The following is a 20776-nucleotide window of genomic DNA, read 5'->3' as shown; positions in this document are numbered from 1 at the left end:
AGAATGACACGAAATGCTGGAGCAACTCAGCGGGCCAGGCAACATCTCAGGAGAACAAGAATATGTGACGTTTCGGGTCGGGACTCTTCTTCAGACTGATTGTAGGGGGAAGGAAACTTGGAAGAGAGGAGGGTCCAGTAATAGGTGAATACGGGTGAGTGGGGGTTTACGATAGGCAGATTGTTGGACAAAGGCCAGAGATTAAAAAAAACAGGTGTGAGCCAGAAGCATAAAGAGCCGAGAATTATGAAGCTCGAGGATAGAAAAGTTGAAAAATTGTGAAGCCGGAGGAAGGGATACAGATGGAAAGGGAGGTGTAGGCGAGAGACCAGTACAAGGCGCAGGGAGGTGGGGAGAGAAATGTAGTGCTCTTGGGGGGAACGGGAGGGGAGCAGATGTTTGCAGAAGTCACATAAAATTGCTGAATTCAACGTTCATACCATTGGGTTGCGATCTGCCCTAGTAGAATATGGGGTGCTGTTCCTCCAGTTTGGGTGTGGCCTCACACTGGCAATGGAGGAGGTGCAGGACAGAAAGGACAGTACAGGTCCACCACTGATTTTCCGGCAACTGGTGGTAATCCGGACAGCATTACGAGAGCGCATTCAAAATCCCCCCTGGAAGTCACCCTGAAAATGTGGGGCCTTGGCCGGGTGAAGGGGCCGATCTCTACCTCATCGGGACTACGGCAGCCGATCAGCGGGTCAAATTTGCCCCCTCTGGCCGGGGCTCTGGAACTCTGGCCTGGCCAGAACCGGCAGATCTGTCCCCATAGCCAACTTCCCAGGCTGATATTGAGGGAGCGGTATCTCAGCCTCCCGACAGCCCAGGCGGACCGTTCCAGTACCATTCGACTCCTCTCTCCTCTCCTCTCCACCTCTGCTGCTCTAGCAAAACAATCAAGAAAGGCTCTGGAACCAAAGATGCTGGAAAATCGGTGGTGGAGCTGTATGGGGATGGAAAGGGAAGGGAATAGAGAGAGGCTATGCTCAATTGTTCTGTACGAATGTTTATGCTTCACCAGACCCTCGTACCATTAACTGACCCATCTACATTTTAGTTTCAGATTTTAGTTTTAGAGATATAGCGCGGAAACAGGCCCTTCGACCCACCTAGTCCATGCCAACCAGTGATCTCCACACACAAGCACTATCCCACACACACCTAAGGGACAATTTACAGAAGCCAATTACCTACAAACTTTTACATCTTTGGAGTCTGTGGGAGGAAACCAGAGATCCCGAGGAAAACCCGCGCAGGTCACAGGGAGAAAGTACAAACTCCGTACAGACAGCACCCATAGTCAGGATCGAACCTGGGTCTCTGGCGCTGTTATGCCCCTGTCCCACTTAGGAAACCTGAACGGAAACCTCTGGAGACTTTGCGCCCCACCCAAGGTTTCCGTGCGGTTCCCAGAGGTTGCAGGTGGTTGCCGGAGGTTGCAGGTAGTGGAAGCGGGCAGGGAGACTGACAAAAACCTCTGGGAACCGCACGGAAACCTTGGGTGGGGCGCAAAGCCTCCAGAAGTTTCCGTTCAGGTTTCCTAAGTGGGACAGGGGCATTAGGCAGCAACTCTACCGCTGCACCACCGTGCCGCCCCTAGCTGTGTTATATCAAAAGGATGTGATGCCAGATTAAATGTACATGACTTTCCAAAGAACAGGGGAAGTGACATGGACCGAATGGCCAATTTCTGTACCACACAATTCAAAGATTAAGTCCGCAATAGCTTTTGACGATTTAGATTATTATATAAACTGCTCAAGATTCCTTCTCACAGCTGTTGCTGCCATTTTGTACCAGTTTTTACTTTTCCACCCTTGTCTCTTTATTAAAAGAACTCAATGCCTTTAGCGTGTGTTTTGAAATGCATCATGTCGTGAAGAAGGATCACAGAATGATCCATAAAATTGTCCAGTTAAAAGTAATTTGAATTACAGAGACATGTAGAGAAGATTAAATGGGATTCAAATGGATTTTGATCCCATTTCTGCCGAGCAATATTTTGAACATATAGTTTGCATCTATTCATGCTCACTCAAATTGATTTTCATCTATTCAATACACGTAATACTTTTTAACGCATCTATCTTCATAAATATTAAGTGCAATAAAAAGGCAATCACAGTTGTAAAGTAGCAATGTTTAGATGTTAATATATCAGTATGTGGCTTCAAAATTCACATGGTACTACCCCAATTGAAACTTGAAATATCTATACAAGCGTATGATATTATTTGGTGGCAAAGTCATCTATCAATTTCAATATGAGTTTGTTTTTCACAAATCCTAGTCATTAAATGAAGCAGTCTATGATGTAGATATTGTTCGGCAGCCCTGCATGTGTTGTCAGTACATAACATGGAATCTAAACAAATCTAAGAAAATAGCTCAATGATGTAGGTGCCACAGTAGAGCTGCTGCCTCACAGCGCCAGAGACCCGGGTTCGATCTTGACCTCGGGTGCTGTCTGTGCAGAGTTTGCGTGTTCTGCCCGTGACCCGCGTGGGCTTCCTCCGGGTGCTCCCGTTTCCTCCCACATTCCAAAGACGTGCAGGTTTGCAGGTTAATTGGCTTCGGTAAAATTGTAAAATGTCCCTAGTGTGTGTAGGATAGTGTTAATGTTCGAGGATCGCTGGTCGGCATGGACTCGGCGGGCCGAAGGGCCTGTTTCCACGCTGTATCTTTAAACTAAACTAAACTAAAGAACTATGTATGTAGTTTGTTTGTTTATACTATTCTTATAACAAATATAAAGCACTTTGGCCAATGAGAGTTGTTTTTTAAATGTGCTATATAAATAAATGTGACTTGACTTGAAAGAACTGGGTTCAATCCTGACTTTGGTGCTGTCTGTGTGGAGTTTGTACATTCTCCCCATGGAGAACCAGTTAGTCACCCTGTGCATTTACCAACTAGTCTAACAAAGTGCTGGAGGAACTCAGCAGGTCAAGCAGCATCTCTTGTGGGAATGGATAGGTGACATTTCGGGTCAAGATCCTTCTTCAGATTCGATTCCCTCAATAGATGCTGCCTGACCCGCTGAGTTCCTCCAGTACTTTGTTAGACTAGTTGGTATATAAGTATAGAGCCGTGAGGCACTTTTCACCCAAGATTCCAGCACCTGCAGTTCCTTGTCCCTTCTGTGGAGCCAGATGAATGTGATTTAGCTCGCTATCAACTTTAATTAACAGGTTCATGGACAGCACTTGACCTTGATTCTTAAGGGTGTCAATGGTAATGGGGAGAAGGCAAGAGAGTGGGGTTGAGAGGGAAAGATAGATCAGCCATTCCTCCCTTCCATTGACTCCATCTACACTTCACTCCTCGACAAGGCCAGCAGCACGTCACATCCCGGCCACTCCCTCTTCCCCCCTCTCCCATCAGGCAAGAGGCATAGAAATGTGAAAATGCACACCTCCAGATTTAGGGATAGTTTCTTCCCAGCTGTTATCAGACAACTGAACCATCCCACCAACAATTAAAGAGAGTCCTGAACTACTATCTACCGCATTGAAGACCCTTGGACTATCTTGGATCAGACTCACTGGACTCATCTTTCACTAAAAGTTAATCATGTTATTCCTTTTATGGTGTATCTGTACACTGTGGACGGCTCGATTGTAACATGTATGACTTTCCCCTGACTGGTTCACAGGCAACTAAAGCTTTCCACGTGACAATAAACTACACTGAACGGGTAGACTCGATTCTGGCAACTAATTCTGAACCTATGACTTTTGAGTTTATGACTTGTTCTCATTACCCAGATCTTTTGATAAACATAGATAAGGGCCCCTGCCTCTCTTGCGAACTAAACATTAGTTTAGTTTTAGTTTAGTTTAGAGATACAGCACGGAGACAGGCCCTTCTGCCCACTGAGTCCGCACCAACCAGCGATCCCCGTACATTAACACTATCCTACACATACTAGGGACAATTTACACATACACCAAGCCAATTAACCTACATACCTGTACGTCTTTGGAGTGTGGGAGGAAACTGAAGATTTGGATAAAACCCACGCAGGTCACGGGAGAATGTACAAACTCCATACAGACAGCACCTTTAGTCAGGATTGAACCCGGGTCTCCGGCGCTGCAAGCGCTGTAAGGCAGCAACTCTACCGCTGCGCCCCGTGGCCGTCGAGTTTGGGTTTTCTAGGGAAAGCAAAGTGTACTGGTGAATATGCACGAGGAAAAACAGATTTCTTTGCTGCTCAATTGCTAATGTGGGTGGTCATCTCCCAAGTACAAATCCAGGGAACTGTACATCCACATTTTTATCTGGGGGAATTACAATTCACAAAGATGTACTTACTTCTTGCAAACACTAATTACACCATTATAAACTAATTTAGACTTAGTGCAACAAAGTATAACATCTTCCATGTTGTTTACACAGGAAGATTAGCTGATTTATAAGCATGGAGACACAAGGCACTGCAGATGCTGGAACCTAGAGCAAAATACAAAGTGCTGGAGGAACTCAGCAGCTCAGGCAGCATCTTTAGCCTTTAGACTTCGGGGAGATATAGCACGGAAGAAGGCCATTCGGCACACTGAGTCCACGCTGACCAACGATCCCCCCGTACACTAGCTCATACTACACACTAGGGACAATTTGCAATTTTACCAAAGCCAATTAATCGACAAACCTGTACGTCTTTGGCGCGTGGGAGGAATTCGGAGCATCCGGAGAAGAAAACCCACGACTGGTCACAGTGGGAACGTGCAGACTGCACCCGTAGATAGAATCCAACCCGGATCTCTGGCACTATAAGGCAGCGACTCTACCGTTGTGCCACTCTGAAGCCCACAGTGGATCTGTGGAGGGAATGAGTCTGTAGAGGGTCTGCATCCGAAACGGCGTCTTGTCCATTCCCTCCACAGATGCTGACTGGCCCACTGAGCAAACGGCAGCACTTTGCGCTTTGCTTGGTATCTAAGCATGGTTGGTACTATGCAATTCGTATAGAAATATTGATTAAATCACGTGTCCCTTGATTATGGTGGAGAAGGCTCCTTGTAGACGTACACTGGAGCTCTGACAGTAATTGTGAGAAATCCTGCAGTTTCTTCCTATAACATGAGATCTCCATGCACGGTAGAGCTCTCCGTTACTCTCAGTTTCATTGCTTCGTGACTAATACAGTTAATTTCACCTTCAGTACTACAATTAAATCTGTCCCATTATGTTCTCGCATGTAAAAATTCAAAAAAAATGTCCACTCGGCACGCTACCACTGAGGCAGACAGAAAACCAGAATAAGTAAATCTTCAGGAATATAACTAATTGCACCACCACCTAACACCTTGAGCCTTTAAATTATTCTTCTCCCTGGCTAATGCGACATAACAACCACTAATACTCTTGTAAGCAAATGTTGCATTTGAGGCTCCTCTCCTGCTCGAGGAAGAAAATCAATATTGTGCTTTAAAGAAGCTAATTAAAAACATAATTTAAGATAGGCATAGAATTCCAGGAGGTTCTGTAGCTTACTAATATTGGCAGTGCAGGAAAAATACAATGATGGTTTATACTGGCAGAAATTTATGCAATTTCAGTACTCACAATCCACCATGGATTGTCACCTTGTCGTGGTGGAGAAGAAGCTTGTGTGGTCCTGAGATCTGAGAGCGATGCCGTATAGAGCTAAGCTCCTGGTAGGGCCACCCATGGCGGTAAGGTCGAGGGGGAGAACTCTGAAAAAGAGCAATCCAACCAAGACCTCAAAAGTGGAACAGGCGGAGGGCGATGGCTGACCTTAGGGGAGCGTCACAACGGCTGTGAAGGCGGATGAAGGCTGCAGCAGAAAGGGTCTCTGGTCGTCTTGGACCTCCATGCCACTGGATCCTGACCCAGATCTGTCAAGGACCGTGCGGTGGCTGTCTGTGCACCAGTCTCCCCACGTTAAACAAAGTCACGCACAGGCGTCCTCCAACCCTGGAGACACCCATGGTCAGCCATGACCGAAGGGGGCCTAAGAAGAATAAGAATCCACCCTACGAAATGGTAAACAGGAAATCCCTGACAATTCTCCTGTTTCAATAGTCTGTACTTTGCAACATATTTACCAAACAAAACAACAAAATCATAGAGTGGTAGATAGTCATACATAGTCCCACCTGACTGCATTTGGCCCATATCCCTCTAAACCTGTCCCATCCATCCACCTGTCTAAATGTTTCTTGAACATTTTGATAGGACCTGCCTCTACTATCTCCTCCGGCAGCTCGTTCCCTATACCTATCACCCTTGTAAATAGCTGCCCCTCAGGTTCCTATTAAATGTTTCCCTGATCATGTATGAAAAGAAAAGCAATACTAAAAGAGCTGTTTCAAAGTTAAACCAATAAAGAGACTTTAAATATGTTATTGTAAATTACACACTAAACTCCGAACTGACCGTTTTAAAATTTGCCACAGAATGGAAAATAACTTTTCATCAATGAAACATTGTAACACGTGCAAGTCCGGAAAAATTGTCCCTCGTGTGTGTGTGTGTAGGAAAGTGTTAATATGCGGGGATCGCTGGTCGGTGCGGACTCGGTGGGCCGAAGGGCCTGATTCCAAGCTGTATCTCTAAACTAAACTAAATGAATCTTCTATAAAATATATTTGCACGTGTAATTACTCAGTTAAGTTGTGCCAGTCTTCCCTGGAGTAATTCAACAGGCAAATATTAGACCCTGAGTTTACCAGTATTATAACTTATTGTATGATAATATTTCTGTTCTTACTGGGGAGGTTTAAATTGAAAGTGCCATCATTCGTTTTGCAGCAATCATTCATTTCCCTGATGAGTGCTCTACGTACACAGTGAACAGTTGTATTTAACAATTTTGGAAAGAAGGTGATATCTGATCAGTCAAACATTGTTAAAATTGTATATTACTTAGCTTATTCTTATTTTACTTCATCCTCTTCATAATACTGAAAGAAGATAGTGGAGGCCACGTTACACTTGGCTTAAATGCAGCAGAATGATTTATAAAGTCTTTGGTTGTTTTTATCTATGATTAATCTGATTAGTCGTGACTCTGGCACAATTAATCCCCTAGAATTATTCTTTATAATGAAGATTAATCCCCAGCATTGAGAAATCTCATTTCAACCCACTAACATCACTGCAAATATAGTCAGAGTCAGAGAGTGAAGTAGCGTGGAAACAGGCCCTTCGACCTAACTTGCCTACACTGGCCAACATGTCCCAGCTACACTTGTCCCACCTGCCTGTGTACGGTCCACAGCCCTCCAACCCTGTCCTATCCAAGTACCTATCCAACTGTTTCTTAAACGTTTGGATAGTCCCAGCCTCAACTCCTCTGGCAGCTTGTTCCATACACCCACCACACTTTGTGTGAAAAAGTTACCCCTCAGATTCCTATTAAATCTTTTCCCCTTCACTTTAAACCTACTGTATTTCCTTTGGTCCTCAATTCACCTACACTGGGCAAGAGACTCTGTGCATCTACCCGATCTATTCCTCTCATGATTTTATACACCTCTATAAGATCATCCCTCATCCTCCTGCGCTCCAAGGAATAGAGTCCCAGCCTACTCAACCTCTCCCGATAGCTCGGACCCTCGGGACCTTGCAACATCCTCGTAAATCTTCTCTGTACCCTTGCCAGCTAGGCAACATCTTTCCGATAACATGGTGGCCAGAACTGAACACAATACTCTAAATGCGGTCTCACCAACGTCTTATACGCTGCAACATGACCTCCCAACTTCTATACTCAATTCGCAAATGTGTTGCAACCATTCCGTACACCTCCCTGAGTGAATATGTCATATTTTTAAATATTTAAATCTGAAAATATTTCAAGAAAATATATTGTATAATTCACAATCAGCAAAGCAGCCAGAACATCAAAATTGTTAATATAAACTTCAATCAAATTCGAACTTTAGTTTCATGAACTGAAATGCTATCAAATGCTGGCCAGCCTAAAATAGATTGTTTTTGGTGCAAACTTCAGATAAAGGAACAAGATATTTCAAACTTTTATATTGGTTTCCAATGTTATATATAGTCTTGATTTTGTTTAACAGGAAAGAACTTTAAATTGAGCTGCAACGATGAAGACAAATTCCAAATGTATTGAAATATAAGAGAGAGATATTAAAATAAAGGAGTCAAATAATAACTATGAAAATTCGAGAAGATAACAAAAAAAGTTTGTTAATGTAAAAAGTTTGAATGTTAAATCAAGAAATTATTTCAAGTGAATTTATCTCATTCTATATCCAAATTTCTGAGATCAATCACTGAAACGGAGACAAGAAACAAACGATAAATACTAATTAAACAAATGCACTGAATTGAATTGAATCCTTTATTTGTCATTCAGACCTTTCGGTCTGAACGAAATGTTGTTGCCTGCAGCCATACATGTAATAATAACAACACACAATAAACACAAATTAACATCCATCACAGTGAGTTCACCAAGCACCTCCTCACTGTGATGGAGGCAAAAGTCTTAGAGTTACTGTCTCTTCCCTCCTCTTCTCCCTCTGTGCTGAGGCGATACCCCACCGGGCGATGGTAAGTCAGTCCCGCGGTTCAAGCTCCGCGGCCCGGGGGTGGTCGAAGCTGCCGCCCTCCAGTCCAGCGGACGCAGCTGTTGCCACGGGAGCTCCGGAAAACAGGCACCAGCCTGTGACCTGCGAGCTCCCGACGATGTCGTCCACTGGCCCGCGGCCGAGCCCCGGATTCAGGTCGCCGCTGCCATAACGCCGCCTTAGCCACCGGACCACCATCTCCGCCCCGCACCGGGCAGCCCACACGAGAGCTTCTCAGCCCCGCACCGCGCCGCCCACACGGGAGCGCATTCCAGCCAAGAGCCGGGCCGCCCACACGGGAGCGCCTTCCAGCCGGGACCCAGGCCGCCCACACGGGAGCGCATTCCAGCCAAGAGCCGGGCCGCCCACACGGGAGTGTCTCAGCCCCGCGCCGTCCGCCCTCACCGGAGCGCTGAGTCGTGCCGCTGCCCGAACGTTGCCGCAGCTCGAAGACGGCCAGCCTCGCGTTGGTAAGTCCTGGCTGGCTCTACCTCCGGAGCCTCGAGGTCGGTCGCAGGTTGGAGGCCGCCAGCTCCGCCATTAGGCCTCAGCTCAGGCGGGGGAAGGGAAGGGGGATACGACAAAAAAGTCGCATTCCCCCGAAGGGAGAGACAGAAAGCCCTGTTTCAGCCCCCCCCCCACACACATAACACCACCTAATAACCAAAAGTTTAACTGAACTAGACAAAAAAAACAACACAAAAAAAGTAAAAACAGACAGACTGCAGGCGAGCCGCAGCCGTTTCACAGCGCCGCCACTTCCGGATGTTAATGGATTCTAGTGGATTCTATTCTTAGATATTATAATTTCAGCTTTAATATGTGATTTTATTTATTTGAAAGATGAAGCAGAGATTGCAAATGCTTTAGGGAAGCAATTAGTATTTTAATAAAAGCCACCTTAATAAAATTATAAACACTTTAACTAAATTTCATCTGAAGATATCACAATTTTCATGTAGTAGTCTGTATTGCTCAGCTCCGTTTCATCTATTTGACACTATATTTAACTATAATTAAACAATAAATATCAGCCCCTTTCATATGACTCAATTAAAAACAATTTTAAGAATCAGTATCCCATCCACAAGGAGAGGATGAAAAATTGTGATGCAATGTCTCAGTCTTTAATTTTGTAAGTGTGAATAGGCAGCATAGTGGTGCAGCAGTAGAGTTGCTGCCTTACAGCGCCAGCTACCCGTGTTCGATCTTGACTATGGGTGCTGTCTGTACAGAGCTTGTACGTTCTCCCCGTGACCAAGAGGGTTCTGGACCTGATATTGGGGGAGTCCAGAATCAGGGGTCACAGTTTAAGAATAAGGGGTGGGCCATTTAGGACTAAGATGAGGAAAAACATTTTCACCCAGGGAGTTGTGAATCTGTGGAATTCCCTGTCACAGAAGGCAGTGGAGGCCAATTCACTGAATGTTTTCAAGAGAGAGTTAGATTTAGCTCTTAAGGCTAAAGGAATCAAGGGATATGGGGGGGAAAGCAGGAACGGGGTACTGATTTTGGATGATCAGCCATGATCATATTAAATGACGGTGCTGACTCGAATGGCCGAATGGCCTACTCCTGCACCTATTTTTCTATGTTTCTATGTTTCTCCGGGTGCTCCGGTTTCCTCCCTCACTCCAGAGATGTGCAACTTTATGGGTTCATTGGCTTCTGTAAATCGCCCCAAGTTTGTAGGATGTGAAACTGGGATAACATAGAATATTGTACGTATCGATGCTGTATCTCTAAAACAAAACAAATCATTATTTCAACATTTAGTCAATTATTGCAACAATTCTTGCCACTGAAAAAACTCAGAGACCTGAAGACTGGATTCTCTCCACCCATTTTATAGGTGTTAAATAGGCAGCTTAAGTTATGAGGGAGCATATGGCATGAATTGGTCAATTTCCTAATGGTAGTAAGTCATTTACCATATTGGCTACACGGGGAACTGCAGATGCTGGAATCAAACGAAAAACGCAAAGTGCTGGAGTAACTCAGCGGGTCAGGAAGCATCTGTGGAGGGAATGAAACAAGCGATGGTTCGGGTCGGGACACTTCTCCAGTCTGAAGAAGGGTCCCGACCCAAAATATTGCTTGTCCATTCCCTCCAGAGCTGTTGCCTGACCCGTTGAGTTACTCCAGCACTTTGTGTTTTACCATACTGGCTAAATCTGCTTCTTTGCGTTCAACCCTTTATATGGAGCCACTAGTGCCTATTTGAATCCTTGCAATATTTGATTGCACAAGAGCACAGCATGTACTATTTCTGCTGTGATTATCCTAATCAAACATTTTATTCAGCCAGACTATTGATCATGTACAACTCTTTGTTAGAACTGATATCATTACAGTGTACTCTGGCTCCTGCATGCCCGACATTAAGTCTATGGAATGATACACAGGGCAGGGAACAATGAGCAATACAACAATGAACGGGCCCGGGGGCCACAGTGTCCATGTCAAACACGATGCCAAGTTACACTAATCTCCTCTGTATCTAAATATCTTCCCATTGCGTCCTCTTCTTCATACTCGATCAAACCTCAGCCAACATGAAATGTTATATCTCTTATCATACCTCAGGAGGTCTAACTGCCACCGAAGGCTTGGCATTAAAAAGGATACGCGCAGGCACACATAGTTGCCACTCTTTTTTTTCTTCTTTTTTTATATATTTTATTTTATTTGAAGTAAGTACAGTCATATGGCACCAAAGTGCCTAATATATATTTTCATAATACATTTTATGTACAACTTCTTTTTTTTTTTTGTTACATTGAAAAAAGATTAGAATAAGAAAAAGAAGTTAGATAGTAAAGGATAGAAAGATGTGAAATATATAGTGTGTGAAAAAAGAAAACGAGTAAATGAAGAAAGTTGAGAGAGAAAATAGAGAAAATAAAATAAAAGAAAAAAGAAAAGGCGAACCATCATCCAAGAAGGAACAGCGACCTTCGAAGCCAAGAGATGCGCAGAATTAGAAGAAAAGAGAAGAAAACGGAAAGACAGGCAGCAACAACCAAAGCCCGATCTGCCATCTGGAATTACGTGTCCTGAATGCAGAAGAACTTTCAAAGCCAGGATTGGACTCATAAGCCACCTGAGAGTCCAGAAAACCAACAGAAAGTAGACCATCGTCTTCAACCTCGAGGGATAGCCACGACGTATATGCAAGCAAAGAATCTCACTGTGTCTAGTCACATGTGACAATAATGTATTCCTATTCCTATTCCTATTAGACTTTAGGCTTTAGAGATACAACGCAGTAACAAGCCCTTCAGCCCACCGAGTCCGCGCCGATCAGTGATCACACAATTTACAATTTAACTGAAGCCAATTAACCTAAAAACTTGCACATCTTTGGACTGTAGGAGGAAGATGGAGCACCCGGAGAAAACCCACATGGTCATGTGGAGAACGTACAAACTCCATACAGACAGCACCCGTAGTCTGAATCAAACCCGGGGCTCTGGCGCTGTAAGGCAACAACTCTACCGCTGAGCCTCTGTGCTATTTGACATATAACTCATAGCTATTTAACTCCCCTGTTTGGGCATCATCCAATTTCAAGCATCTGTTTGTTCAGGTGGGGAACATATATAATAATAATAATAATAAATTTTATTTAATGGGCGCCTTTCAGACATCTCAAGGACACCTTACATAGTAATCGGAATAACATATAATCGGAATATAACAAGTAATAAAGACATCACAGAGACACAAATTAAAAACAGAATTCAATCCAAAAACAGAAAATCAAAAACACAGTGTGAAGAGAGAGCAGCGGCAGCCAAAGCGCGCCAGCGTTCACTCTCTCTTCACGGCAGCCATCTTGGACACAGACCTACAGGACTACAAATTAGACAAAAAAATCATCCCCCCACAATGGATACCACTGTGGGGGAAGGCACAATGTCCAGTCCCCACCCCATGTTCACCCCAAAGTCAGGCCTATTGAGGCCACCGCAGTTGCCTCTACGGAGGCCCGATGTTCCTGGCCGTTCTCACTGGGTGGTCTTGCCCTAGCGTCGGGAGAGTCCTTTCGGCGGCTGGGCCACCTGGAACGGCCGCTTCCTGGTTGGAGCCCGCGGCTGCCGAAGCCGACAAGGCCGCGCCGGTTTGGAGCTCCCAGGCTCCCGATGAAAAAGTCGGCGCCGCCTCTCCGCACTGCCGCCTCTCCGCACGCCACCTCTCCGCTCCGCAGACCCACAGCCCGGAGATGTTGCTCTCGGCGGTCCAGCGCGTCGCTCCAGCGCGGCATTCCAGGCAAGGCGTTCTTATGCGTCCAAGCCACCAATATCTTGTGGTTCCACATAATGACAACACTGTAATAATATGCATCCCCTCTATGACTTTGGACTTTAGAGATACAGCATGGGAACAGGCCCTTCGGCCCAGCGTGTCGACCAGCGATCACCCTGTACACCAGCATTATCCGACACACTAGAGATAATTTACAATTTACCGAAGCCAAGTAATCTACAAACCTGACTATCTACCTACCTGTAAGCCCACCAACCTACAAGATTTATACAGATTGTGGAGCAAATGACCAGAATCTCCTTGTTTAAGAAAGAACTGCAGATGCTGGAAAAATCAAAGGTAGACAAAAAAGCTGGAGAAACTCAGCGGGTGAGGCAGCATCTATGGAGCAAAGGAATAGGCGACGTTTCGTGTCGAGACCCTTCTTCGACCCGAAACGTCGCCTATTCCTTCGCTCCATAGATGCTGCCTCACCCGCTGAGTTTCTCCTGAATCTCCTTGTTAGTATTTTAATATTCCCTTGAACATTGAAAGCATCCCTTCAGGATGACAGTGCAACCCATTATCTTTTCATTTCTGGACAGAATACTGTTTGAAGAAACAAAAAATAAAATGGCACCCAAGTGGTCAGTCCATTCCCAGCTTGTGCCAGTATATCAAAAACACTACATGCAATTAGCTTGTCCTGACCGTATGCTTCGAGGGCACAACTAGTAAGATTTATATATGCCATTAAAGTATATTTCAGAGCCAATAATAACATCTGCCCTGTAGCAATCTGAGCAGAGATGTGCATATATGCTGCCTGAGTAATCTGAATGATTTTTCAGTTAGGCTGCTCCAGATAGCGTACATTTATTGTGGCATGGTCATATATTTTTAGTCGTCAAATTCCGGATAGTCTTGCTTTAACTGTATTCCTGAGGACTTATCTTTTTTTTTTCCTCGTATGATATTATGCACAATATAAATGGGAGCGTGTGTTCACTCACAATGACAGTTTTACTCAGGCATTTCTTCCAGTGCTGCAGAGAATCCAGTCTTTTTTAAATTAATTTTCTGCAGGCAAACGATACTGCAGATGCCGGAGGTTGAGGAACTCAGCAGGTCAGGCAGCATCTGTGGCGGGAAATGGACAGTCAATATCCCTAGGACAGGAGTAGAATTAAGCCATCTGGTCCATGAATTAATATTTTCTTTTATAAGCCAAGTACGTATACATGCAAGGAACTTGCCTTGGTGCTTTGCTCGCAAGTAACAACACGATATACGCAGTGGACAGTTAAAATAAAACATTATAATTTAAACATTTAATCCATCAATCCTACTCCAATATTCAATCATGGCTGATCTATCTTTCCCTCTTAACCACGGCGGCCACGGTGGCGCAACGGTAGAGTTGCTGCCTTACAGTACTTGCAGTGCCGGAGACCTGGGTTCGATCCCGACAACGGGTGCTGTATGTACAGAGTTTTACGTTCTCCCCGTGACCTGTGTGGGTTTTCTCTGAGATCTTCGGTTTCCTCCCGCACTCCAAAGCCGTCCATGTTTGCAGGTTAATTGGCTTGGTATAAAACATGTAAATTGTCCCTAGTGCGTGTAGGATAGTGTTAGTGTGCGGGGATTGCTGGTCGGTGCGGACTCGGTGGGCCGGAGGGCGTGTTTCCGCGCTGTTTCCCTAAACTAAACTAAACTAAAAATGACCGCTATCCTACACACACTACGGACATTTTTTTACATTGACACCAAGCCAATTAACCTACAAACCGGCACGTCTTTGGAGTGTGGGAAGAAACCAAAGATCACTGGAGAAAACCCATGCGGTCACGGGGAAAACGCACAAACTCTGTACAGACAGCATCCGTAGTCGGGATTGAACCTGGGTCTCTGACGCCTTAACGCTGTAAGGCAGCAACTCTACCGCTGTGCCACCATGCCGCCCTGGGTCAGGACTCTTTATCTGGACATTCATCTATTTTTTTTTGCAACCCCAACAGTTCTAACTCAATGATTCAATTATTCAATGACTCTTTATTGTCACAGGTACCTAGGTGCTGTGAAATTATTTGTTTTGCATACAACTTGGTAAAATGATACAGTTGACCTCACCTGGGCAATCACCATGAGTTGCAATATCCACAATCTATTCTTGTATCTGTTGATAGAATGGAGCGGCTGGGCTTGTATAGACTGGAATTTAGAAGGAAGAGAGGGGATCTTATTGAAACATATAAGATTATTAAGGGTTTGGACACGTTAGAGGCAGGAAACATGTTCCCAATGTTGGAGGAGTCCAGAACCAGGGGCCAAAGTTTAAGGATAAGGGGTAGGTCATTTAGAACGGATTGAGAAAAACTTTTTCACCAAGAGAGTTGTGAATCTGTGGAATTCTCTGCCTCAGTAGGCAGTGGAGGCCGATTCTCTGGATGCTTTCAAGAGAGACTTAGATAGAGCTCTTAAAGATAATGCAGAGGATATGGGGAGAAGGCAATCTATTTTTGTACAGGGTACGGATTGTGGATGATCAGCCATGATCACAGTGAATGGCGGTGATGGCTCGAAGGGCCGAATGGCCTACTCCTGCACCTATTGTCTATTGTCTATCTTCTGCATAGCATTGCTCAGGGACAGATTTTCAGATGAGCTTCCTAACAGAGCAATTCCTACAACTTATCAGTGGCAACCATTTGAAAACTATTACTTTGCTAGCTATCATCCTCCATCCCTCACCCTCCCCCTCCCTCCCAACTCCAAGTATCAACAAAAGGACACAAAGTGCTGGAGTAACTCAGCAAGTCAGACAGAATCTCTGGAGAACGTGGACAGGTGACTTTTCGGGTCCTGGCAGAAGACATATGGTTATTGGTGAGAGGACGCCATTTGAGAGCTTTGACGAAAACAGCTTCCGTCATGTCACCGATGACTGAATGTAATCTGGTGGAACAGTCATTAGACAACTGAGGTATTTAAGAAGGAACTGCAGATGCTGGAAAATCGAAGGTACACAAAAAAGCTGGAGGAACTCAGCGGGTGCAGCAGCATCTATGGAGCGAAGGAAAAAGGCAACGTTTTGGGCCGAAACCCTTCTTCAGACAACTGAGGTATCCCTGCTTTTTGTGGACAGAATAACACTGAGAGACCTTCCAAATTTTTAGTAGTTGTCGATGTTGGAAAGCACGGATAGAGACACATTTTCAGCACAACATTTGGCATGGTAACAGTGCCCATAGATGTGGTTAAATCCACTGAATACAGCTATTTTTTGTTGCCATCTGGAGTGAACTGATTTGATTGAGATCTGGCATCGGCAAAGTTGGGATTCAACAACTTTGGGAATCAACATTGAAAGAGGCCTTGTGTTGCACCTTTTCATGCCTTCAACGTGCACTCACATTCTTGGCTCCTCCACCCTCCAGGATAAGCATTTAAGGTGAGAGGGGCAGAGTTTAAAGGAGGTGTGCGGAGCAGGTTTTTTACACAGAGGGCGGTGAGTGCCTGGAACGTGCTGTCGGGGGTGGTGGTGGAGGCAGATATGAGAGTGGCATTTAAGAGACTTTTGTATAGGCACATAGATATGCAGGGGACAGAGGGACATGGATTATGTGGAGGTAGATAAGAGATGGTTTTGGCATCATGTGTCACTATCAAGTTCCCTATTTCTATTTCACATTATTAGGTTATATATGGATGCACTTCATATGTTCATGTTCATAAGTTCTAGGAGCAGAATTAGGCCATTTGGCCCATCAAGTCTGCTCTGCCATTCAATCATCTTTCCATCTCAACCTCGTTCCCCTGCATTCTCCCCATAAGTCCTGACACCTGTACTAATCAAGAGTCTGTCAATCTCCGCCATAAAAATATCCATTGACTTGGCCTCCACAGCCTTCTGTGGCAACGGATTCCACAGATTCACCACCCTCTGGAGTGTGGGAGGAAACCGAAGATCTCGGATAAAATCCACGCGGCCACCCTCTGACTGAAGAAATTCCTCATCATCTCATTTACAAAGGTAGGTCCATTTATTCTGAGGCTGTGGCCACCGGTCCTAGATTTTCCCACTAGTGGAAACATCCTCTCAACATCCACTCTATCTAGGCCTTGGATGGGTAATATCCAAATAACATTGGAATGAGGGAGCATTCAGCTTTTGAGTTCCAACTCTGGGTCTCTCAGGTTACAGTGAAGCACTTCACAAAATCCACTGAACAGGTTAAAGTTCTCAACTGGACCAACTGTATTGCTTCTAAATATCCAATGAATGAAGGTTAGACAGACCAGGCTTGCATTTTCTCAGGTTTAGAAGAGGGCGGCACGATGGCGCAGCGGTAGAGTTGCTGCCTTACAGCGCTTGCGGCGCCGGAGACCCAGGTTCTAACCCGACTACGGGTGCTGTCTGTACGGAGTTTTACGTTCTCCCCGTGACCGCGTGGATTGCATCCGAGATCTTCGGTTTCCTCCCACACTCCAAAGACGTACAGGTACAGTCTTGATGTATCTCCAGTGGATTGACCTGAATCTGGAGCTCATAGTCACTGTTGACTCGTGATCATACAGCTTGGAAGCAGGTGCTTCACCCAAATTGCCCACATCAACTAACATGCCCAATCTACACCAGCCCCACCTGCCTGTGTTTGACCCATATCTCTCTAAACTATTCCTATCTATGTCCCTGTTGAAATGCTGATGGTACCTGCCTCAACTACCTCCTGTGGCAGCTTGTTCCATATGCCTACCACCCTCAGAACAACAGACAGCCAACCATGTCATCTCTGGGTGCCCGCTCTACCACCCACCAAATGGAGCTCAGGGCCTGGCAGACATTGCTGCCAACAGAGACAACAACCTGGCAGCTCAACACCCAGCTTGAGATCTAACTATTCCTTTGGTTTATGTTTCATTCGCAAGAAGAAGACCACCCTTTGTGTAAAAATGTTGCCCCTCAGGTTCTCATTAAATCTTTCCCTTTTCACCTTCAACCTATATCTTCTGGTTCTCAATTCCCCGACTCAAGATAAAAGTCTCTGTGCATTTATCCTATATATTCCTCTCATGATTGTCTACATCTCTATAAGATCATCCCTCATCCTCCTGTGCTCCAAGGAATTAAGTCCACGTCTCCCAATAGCCCAGGCACTTAAGTCCAGCAACATCCTCGTAAATCTACTCTGCACACTATCTAGAGGCAATATGCTTAAGGCACTGAAAATTATCCCATATTAAACTGTTAACATGATTATTATTTTTAAATGGTTTAATCTTTTCAATGTCTTGATGTAGGAATGTACCACTTTAAAACTCTAACTTTACTTTTTAAATTATAACATTCAACTTTTTAACCTTTACACCCAAAGGTTCCAATTTTATTTCAGACCATTGATGTATGTAACATGTAAGCTATAGAAGGTAGACACAAAATGTTGGAGTAGCTCAGCGGGACAGGCAACATCTCCGGAGATGGGTGACGTTTCGGGTCGAGACCCTTCTTCAGTCTACCTGTCCCGCTGAGTTACTCCATCATTTTGTGTCTACCTTTGATTTAAATCAGCATCAGCAGTTCTTTCCTACACATGTAAACTACAGATACAGGCTTGTGTTTTTTGATTTAAACTAAAAATAGATCTATGCTAAACTACCATGTGTCTCCCATTAAATATATTTAACAAATTGCAATCTGTGCAAGCTGTCTTGATGATGATTATACATGATGTGATTTATATCCTTAATTAAAATTTTGAGTCAATACATCGTCATATTGGATTCTTCATTGTCACCTGATTCAATGAACATTTTCACTTCTATCTATCTGAACAGGTTTTCTAGAAAATGGATGCAGGCGTAGGCCATTCGGCCCTTCGAATCAGCACCGCCATTCAATATGATCATCCTAAATCAGTGCCCCGTTCCTACTTTCTCCCCATATCCCTTGATTCCATTAGCCCTAAGAATTAAATCTAACTCTCGCTTGAAAACATCCAGTGAATTGGCCTCCACTGCCTTCTGTGGCAGAGAATTCCACAAATTCACAGCTCTCTGGGTGAAAAAGTTTTAATTATCTCAGTCCTAAATGGCCTACCACCTTATTCTTAAACTGTGACCCCCTGGTTCTGGACTCCCGCAACATCGGGAACATTTTTCCTGCATCTAGCCTGTCCAATCCCTTAAGAATTTTATATGTTTCCAACACGCATCATCTTGTATTAAGTCTCAGAAGAAAAGTTGTAGAATTTGTTGAGCATGAGAAACGATTTTCTCTAACTTAAGCGAGTAGTCACCACAAATCACTTATCATATTCCTCCTTCTTCCAATTGTAAATTATTTAGCAATTTTGCACAAATCATTTATGTTTGGTGTTAATGAACTGGTTGGAGAATGATGACAAAAAATGTCATTTTCAGTAGTGTTGAGTTGAGTTTATTGTCACATGTACCTTACAGACAAGCACCCGTAGACAGGATCGAACCCATGTAGCAGTTCTACCGCTGCGCCACCATGCTGCCCATCTTTGGAAAATGATGTTGAACCAGGTCACCAACAGCATCCTTAGTTGAGGTAAAAGATCCATTCAATAAAACGCAGGGAAGTTGAGTTTGAGTTTAGTTTATTGACACGTGTACCGAGGTACGGTGAAAAGCTTTTGTTGCGTGCTATCCAGTCAGCGGAAAGACAATACATGAATACAATCCAGCTGTCCGCAGTCTACAGATATATGATAAAGGGGATTACGTGAATGACCTTTAGTGCAAGATAAAGTGCAGTAAAGTCCGATCAAAGATAGTCCGAGGTTCTCAAATGCGGTACAGTAGTTCAGGACTGCTCTCTAGTTGTGGTAGGATGATTCAGTTGCCTGATAACAGCTGGGAAGAAACTGTCCCTGAATTTGGAGGTGTGCGTTTTTGCACTTCTATACGTTTTGCCTGATGGGAGAGGGCAGAAGAGGGGGTGGCCAGGGTGCGACTCGTCCTTGATTATGCTGCTGGCCTTGCCGAGGCTTGTTTGGGTGTTTCAAGTACCATTTTGCTTCCACCAAGGTGCTTGATGCGTGTGCATCACAAGGGTCCATCACAAATATGTGGAGCAGGTAGATCATGGCATCCAGCAAGCACCTGGTACTTTGGCTTTTGTTTGGAGGGGGTATGGTCATATCCTGCAGATTGTTTATATTTGGGCTCCCATTCCTTCTTTCCCAAGGAGCAGAATGCCCAACTAAACTCATCAATAGGGCAGCACAGTGGCCCAAGCGGTAAAGTTGTTGCCTTAAAGCGCCAGAGACACGGGTTCGATCCTGACTATGGGTGCTGTCTGTACGGAGTTTGTACGTTCTATATGTGACCGCGTGGGTTTCCTCCAGGAGCTCCAGTTTCCTCCAACACTCCAAAGATGTATAGGTTAATTGCCTTTGGGAGAGATTGTAAATTGTTCCCAGTGTGTAGGATAGTGTTGGTGTACAGGGATCACTGGTTGGCGCAAACTCGGAGGGTACCTTGATGAAGCACTTGGCTCCCGTACCCAAAGGAAATGGGAAGGGTTTGATGAAAATTAACGGCGACTCAAGGGGTTAATTACTCACAAAAGCAAGGGATTTCTGGTTTGGAAGATCCACATGCACCTGAAACTGGAGGTCCTGAAGAAAACTCACAACCTCAACAACACATGGGTTTTGAGAGAACTTGCTAATGGGCATGTTAACTGCAGGTTCTTCAGTAGGATTGGGCCTTGAGGTTTGTGCTGTGGGTGAAGCCCATCTACTGCCCACATCTCAAAGCTCAATCCACTGGGAGCCCAGAATGGAGGTGACATACGGTCATAGGTCATGTGATAGGAGTACAAGTAGGCCAAGGTACACAAAAATGCTGGAGAAACTCAGCGGGTGCAGCAACATCTATGGAGCGAAGGAAATAGGCAACGTTTCAGGCTGAAACGTTGCCTATTT

The sequence above is a fragment of the Amblyraja radiata genome, chromosome 13 (genome assembly GCF_010909765.2).
Source record: "Amblyraja radiata isolate CabotCenter1 chromosome 13, sAmbRad1.1.pri, whole genome shotgun sequence".
In the NCBI taxonomy this organism is placed as follows: domain Eukaryota; kingdom Metazoa; phylum Chordata; class Chondrichthyes; order Rajiformes; family Rajidae; genus Amblyraja; species Amblyraja radiata.
Note: the sequence above shows the minus strand (reverse complement) of the source record.